Below are 6,396 nucleotides of genomic sequence, written 5' to 3'. Positions count from 1 at the left end.
CTTCAGAGGAAGATGTAGAACTCTCAGCTCCTCCTGCACCATGCCTGCCTCGATGCTGCCATGCTCCCACCTTGATGATAATGGACTGAACCTCTGAACCTGTAAGCCAGCCCCAATTAAATGCTCCCCTTTATAAGAGTCGCCTTGGTCATGGTGTCTGTTCACAGCAGTAAAGCACTAAGGCAACATCTAAGTCCCAGCGAGACCTAACAGCTGTGAGTTTCCATGCTTTCTCCAACAGGTCCCACAGTGTGAGAAACATTCCCTACCTGGCCAGTTCTCCTCACAGCCTGGCCAGTGGCTCGAGACCTGGTTCTCAGCAGGAATGTCTTACTTCTCCATCAGCCCACAGACTGATTTGGACACGCCCACTGAATCTTCCCCGAGATACGCATCATCACCACAGAGCCTGCCTCTCACAAACCCTTGCAGCGTCCTCAGCCCTGGTGTAGCCCTGAGTGCATTCCAGGTGTGTCCCCAGGCTGTGACTATGTGGCTAAGACACTACTGCCAAACATACCTGATTGTGAGACTAAGTGTAGCGTATGTCTATGACATATCTGTCTTCACTGTAATGCATCACTCGCTGGCCCCATGTGGGCCATTGATCGGTGATGCTTCACCCATGTTCATGCTGGGAATGAAATGACTACTCCAAGGTTACATAGGCAAGAGAGATGGCACCGAGTGAGTCTCGCAACTACTTTTCCAGTGTTGGTGTTGGTCCTGAACTTGTAGCCTCTGGGGTGGTGGTTTTCAACCTTCCTAATGTTGTCACCCTTTAATACAGTTCCTAGTGTTGTGGTGACCTCCAATCATAAAATTATTTTTGATGCTACTTTAAGTATAGAACAGAGTTTATTTAGGGCATGGGAAGGGTAGTTGAGGATGAGAGAAAGGTGGGGGGTGGGACAGAGAGGGTAGAGGCTGACCAGGAACATGTAGAGAGAGGGGGGGTAGGGGAATGGAGAAAGAAAGGACAGAGAGGGTAAGAGAGTCTTGATGCTACTTTATAACTGTAATTTTGCTATCGTTATGAATTGTAAGGTAAATTCTGTGTTTTCTGATAGTCTTAGGTGACCCGTGCTGAAAGGGTCATTTAATCCCCCAAAGGGGCGATGACCCACGGGTTGAGAACCACTGCTCTGGGGGAAGCAGAAGCACTGTGTGTGAGCACTGCTTCTCTATGCTGAAATGAAGCTTTCCCAGTCAGTGTCACCCTTAGAGGGGCTCAGGGTTACCTTGGAACTGCAAATCCCCTAAAAGGTGCAGGATCCAAAGGCTGGCCACGTGAGTCTTGTGCTTCAAGACATGTGTGGTCCGCACATAAGCAAGTAGGTGAGGAAGACCTTGTCCCTAATTGCTTGAACCTCAGCTCAGTGTCCTCAAGCTCAGCACTCTACTTGGAAGACAGTGCGTTTTACACGTAAGCTTTCAGGAGAAAACTCCAAGTTTCTTGGCCCTGAGAACAAACTTTAGGATCATTGCCATTTTGCTGTGGAGGGTCTTATTCCATTATTTAGGGAGCTGGAGGATGCCAGATAGGACCAGGGTTGGGTTTGGGTGACCTGGCCAACCTAGAGCTATTCCTTATCTATGCCTCCAAGGAAGCTCTCTGATACAGGGAGAAGGTTTTCTGACACAGGGAGAGGTGAGGCTCTGGTTTCTGAATAATGGAGCCCAAGAGGTCAAGTCAAAAGAGCTCAACCTCTCTCTTCAGGGAGATCTTCACCAGGTAGCAAATGCTACCACCTGACCTGGATCAGCCTTCCTCAGGCTCCAGGATACTCCAGCCTCACAAGATCCCAGGCATCCTGGTGAACAAAGAACCAGTTCTTCCAGCTGCATCTCGAGTGCTAATCCTGTGTTGGTCAGGCATCCTCAGAACAAGCTGGCTCCCAAGCTGTGGGTGTCATCACCAATTCCCCTCATGCAGATGGAGAACCTGAAGTTCATGAGGACTGCCTTACACATACACAGTCAATGCGGGAGCGTTTGAGGCCTATGTTTGGACTAGACTTTCATCAGTTCTGCTTCCTATTGAGTACCTGGCTGTGAAGACCAGAAGTTGCCCTGGTTTGCGATGCCCACAGTCAGGCCAGAAGAGCCATAGGGTTCTCTCTGCCACTTAGTATAAATATCATGTGCTGGCTTCCAGGACAGCAAGGCCAGACACCTTCCCTGGCTCCTCCCCAAGGTTCCTGCTCTGAATAACCAGAGAAGCCAGGCTTGTGCCACAAGCCGTACTTCCTTGTACCTGCTTGACCATGGCCACTCTTCCCTGAGACCATAGCCAGATGTTACCCAGCTGAACAAGGAGGGTAGTCTGGGAGCTAAAGGAACTCAACAAAGGGCCAGAAATGGAGCTAAGTAGATGACAGTAGTTTAGTACTCTCAGGAGAGTTTGCTTTGGCTGAAAGACTCTGGGGAGTTCATTGACCTTTAGTGGAAGCCACATTTTTATACTGTTTGCATGTGCGAGCCATCTCTTTAACCTGGTCACGCATGACTCTTATGTCATGAAATGAACTCACTTTGGAGGGCAGCCCTTTCCTTGTACCTCCTAGAACCCAGTGAAACACTGAGGATTTCATAAGAGTTGAGCTGAGAAAAGAAAGGGCCACTGGGCTAAGATGGCCATCATCCCTTTCCTTGTTCCCAGACAAGGGGGCCTTTTCTTTGCCTCTCCAGCAGCAAATAGAACCATGGCCATCTCAGAGGAAGGGCCCTTTCCTGCTGACGGTGTGCGTGCCCGGGCACTCCAGGACCCAGAGCTTCTGCAAAGGGGTCACCATCTCCCCAAGGCCAGACCTCATTCCATACTGCTGACCTTGGCAGTAGAAAGACAACACCTGGATCTGCCCTGGGTCAGACCTGATGATGCTGGCCTAATCTTCCTTGCCCAAAGAGAATATGTAATGAGAAGAACTGACTGAAACTCAGACTTCTGAGTGGAAAGGGGCTCTGTCTGTCTCCGACACTGGGTGAAACAGAATGGAAAGAGGTGACTTCTCCCTGTTTTTTTTTTTTTTTTTTTTTCTGCTAGTCCTTGAGCCAACTGGGACATCCCACAGGCCTCCTCTTCCTGGAGGAGCTGGGATGATGAGGAGATGGCTGAAGAGCGAGGACTGAAGTGTGTTTGGGACAATATCCCAGTGCCTTACTGGTCTCGGAATGCAGGAATGGAGCAAGCTACAGGCAGTTGCTTTATGGTGGATTCCATTTGTGCTGGGACGTGTGTGCTGCCAGCCTCCAGTGTGCCGAGTGGCCACAGCCTAGTAAGTGTGAGTGGCATAGAACTCTATCACTACAAAAATAAGTAAGTAAACAAATAAATACAGTTTTTGAAATGTATCCCTGTGATTTCCTGGGAAGCCCAGGGCATACTCTTACAAGAACCTCCTTGAATATTATTCCATATAGAGCCCCGGAACCCTGTGACCAGTGAGGGGCTGTGAATTTACCCCAGACCTCAGCCCCAAAGAGGCCTGGATTAGGAAAAGAAAAAAAAGGGGGGTGTGAGAGTGGGGAGAGGTGTCTTAAGGGCTCCCCATTCCCACTCTTCTGCTTTCAGTAGGCTGGCTTGCCTTTCAGTAGGCTAACTTGCCTTTCAGGGAGTGGGAATCTCATTTTATTCATTAAAATAATTGAAGTAAGAGAACTGTGGCAGAAAGGAGTTCCCAGCTACCTGACACAGAAGACTCCGGTGTGGTGTGTATATTGCCAGGCTGGGAGAAGAATCTGGAATCGGGTTCTGGAGCTAGTTAGAAGCTGAGAAGGCCGGGGGCCGGAGGAGTAGACTGGGGTCAGGGATTACTCACTCCCAGGCCTGGCTCCCAGAGTTGGCAAAGAAAAAAGCAGAGGCCACGCAGGTGCAGCCTGGAGCTGTCCACGCCGAGGTGCTGAAATCGGAGAGCAGCGGGTCTAAAAAGAGGAGCCCCGAGAAGATTGTGCTTCCACCACAAGTTAGAGGGGGCGGGTAGAAAGGGATTCCCTCTCGATCCCCCACCCACTTCTACTTATCCTCAAAGAAAGCGCACGAGTGAGTTGGGGCGAGAAGACAGGTTGAGCTTTGAGAAGAACGCAGCAATCTGACGCTGTGATCAGCTTGGGGAAAACTGACCAGGATGCCCCTGGGAGCAAGGTGCAATCTGGACCAACAGTGAGGGGACAAGCAATGAAAGAACTCCTGCACTCAGAGAAGATGCCACGAATGCATAGCAAGGAAGGATACGCAAGGCGTCCCTATGTACACGGGTGGCACAGACACATTTGCACATAGACCCCCGTGTGTAGGTGCACACACAGTATATGGGCACATCAAACACACCCAAGCAGTTCTGTTCACCCTCTTTAAACACCAACACTGGTTCCCACCAGGCCACCAAGGTACCTCTTCAGCCTAGCATCACCTTGGCCTGTGTGGCCTGGACGTCCGGCTCGCTTTGTGTCTGGGCCTCAGATGGTGACCCCAAGGGAGGCATAACCAGTAAGGAAGTCCCAATTCTAGCCTGAGACCAGGGAAGATGCTGAAGTGGAGCCGTTGGCTCTTAGGCCGACAAAGAAGGGGTGCGACAGGCGATGAGTGAATCCTAAGACAACCCTTCTTCATCTTTCCCCAAACGTCCATTTATGGTGCCAGGACAGTAGAGGAGAGTGGATGGAAATGTGTCTCCCTCCCAAACTGAAGACACCCAGAGGACCAGCGCGTACCTGTGCGTGGGAGGCCCCACGAGGAGCCTCCTCAGCGAGTCCGGACCTGCTGGCTCCTTGGGTTCCCCTTGGATAGATGTGGTTTAGGAGTGGGGGTTACCCTGCTTGCCCTCCACACCGCCTCCTGGATGTCCGTGGGCAACGGAGAAACTCCGTCCCGGGCAGCGGGAAGTTGCCCGTGTTAGAGCGCTGGGAGGGGGGTGCCTCCGGTCTCTGGGCTTGGCCAGGGCTGCTGCGCCCCCGCACCGGCCGCCCTCACCACCTCGCTGGCACCCTCCCGCCCGCAGACTGCGCGGAGCCTGAAAGCCGGGAGCCCGCCCGCCCTCCCAGAGAGTCTGCTGCTGACCTGCATTGACGTCATTGCGTCATTAGGTTTCCCCTGGAAACACTGGCTCGCCCAAAATAGTAACACATTAATTCAGGCCGGGGGAGCAGGAGAGACTGTTTGTAACCCTGCAGCTAACTCTGCGCGCGAGCGAGCGCTCAGCAGCCCCCACCCCTCCGAGAGCAGCGCCGGCAGCTCCCACGTACTATTTTGAGAACAAAGGAAGGCAAATTATAGAATCCCAGAGAGAAAAAGAGAGTGCGGGGGACGCCGAGACCCTCTTAACTTGCACGCGCAGGCATCCGCGGACACACACACGTGTGCGAGCCACACTGGGTCGCTCTACCCTCCAGTGGGCGGGTCCCGCGTTCAGGCTTTTTCATGGACCTGCTGTGATATGCACCAGAGTCCGGGTTCCCAGGATAGATTCGAGTCAGAATTTAACGTCTTACTGGGTTTGAAGGACTAACTTCCTTCCACCACTCGCGACTCGGTTCGGCTGGCTGATCCACCCTTCCCCGCTAGGATCCAGCGCATGCCTGGGGCGGGAAGCAGGGACACCCTGCCTTTTCTCCTCCAGCTGTGCTCCACCCTGCGTGTGGAGGAAACCCTGCAGGGATCCATCCTACCGCCTGAGGTTCTCCCCACTCCTGGGATAGGGCAGGCCTGTGGTTTAACAGGACGCTTTCTCTTAGAAGGTCGACTGATTTGGGAAAGTCTGGTGACACGGTTGCTGTTCCAAGTACCAGAATCCTCGGGGCCAAAGAGTGACCACTTTCTGAGTGTTAGTTGCTTTTTCTGGAAAAAGCAAGCAGAAAGAAGCTGGGGATGACAGAGCAGGCTAAGAGGGAGTCCCCGACCTCAAAGGTTCTTAGTGTCTGCTCTTCCCAATCTGAGCCCTTGATTCAGTCTTTTTCCACCAGATCAAAATAGCAAGCGCTTAGCCAAGTCGGAGAGGTGGCGAGCTGAACTGCAGCCTCGGCCAGAGCAAAAGGCCAGAGCGCAAATCCTGCAAGGGTCCTGCGGGTCCTGCGGGTGGATGATAGGTGGGGAATGGGGCGGGGTGTTAAAATGACCGGCCTTCCCCTTTCTCAGGAGGGCTCTCAGGAGCCTAGAGAAGAACATCCAGAGGTCTGTGTTTCATTCCACTCTAACATCGCCTCACCTCTGCTCACTCTTATCAGAGAAGTGTGTGTCTTATCTTACAAGGTGTCTGTCCGTCTGTCCTTGAGGCCAGAATCCACCTCCCCCTCCAGACTTTCACACATCACCTGTATCCAGGTAGCTTCCTCTTGACCTCAGCTCCTCATTAGGTACAGAGATGAAAACAAAACCAAACAACCTAACTGTCCCTAACA

At 52.3% G+C, this 6,396-nt stretch overlaps 1 long non-coding RNA gene across 2 annotated transcripts in view; it reads right to left on the bottom strand.

Moving 5' to 3' along the window:
- LOC120102250 (uncharacterized) overlaps positions 1-5,005 on the bottom strand; it is a 49,910-nt gene extending 44,905 nt beyond the window's left edge. The window contains exon 1 of one of the 2 annotated variants that reach the window (XR_005503499.2): positions 4,714-5,005. This is a non-coding gene — a long non-coding RNA (uncharacterized LOC120102250). The remainder of the gene's footprint in view (positions 1-4,713) is intronic. The other variant, XR_005503500.2, reaches the window with a different exon arrangement.
- Positions 5,006-6,396: the final 1,391 nt, after the last annotated feature.

Source organism: Rattus norvegicus, chromosome 4, assembly GCF_036323735.1.
Source record: "Rattus norvegicus strain BN/NHsdMcwi chromosome 4, GRCr8, whole genome shotgun sequence".
Taxonomy (NCBI): domain Eukaryota; kingdom Metazoa; phylum Chordata; class Mammalia; order Rodentia; family Muridae; genus Rattus; species Rattus norvegicus.
This window is presented reverse-complemented; position numbering and strand designations above follow the sequence as displayed.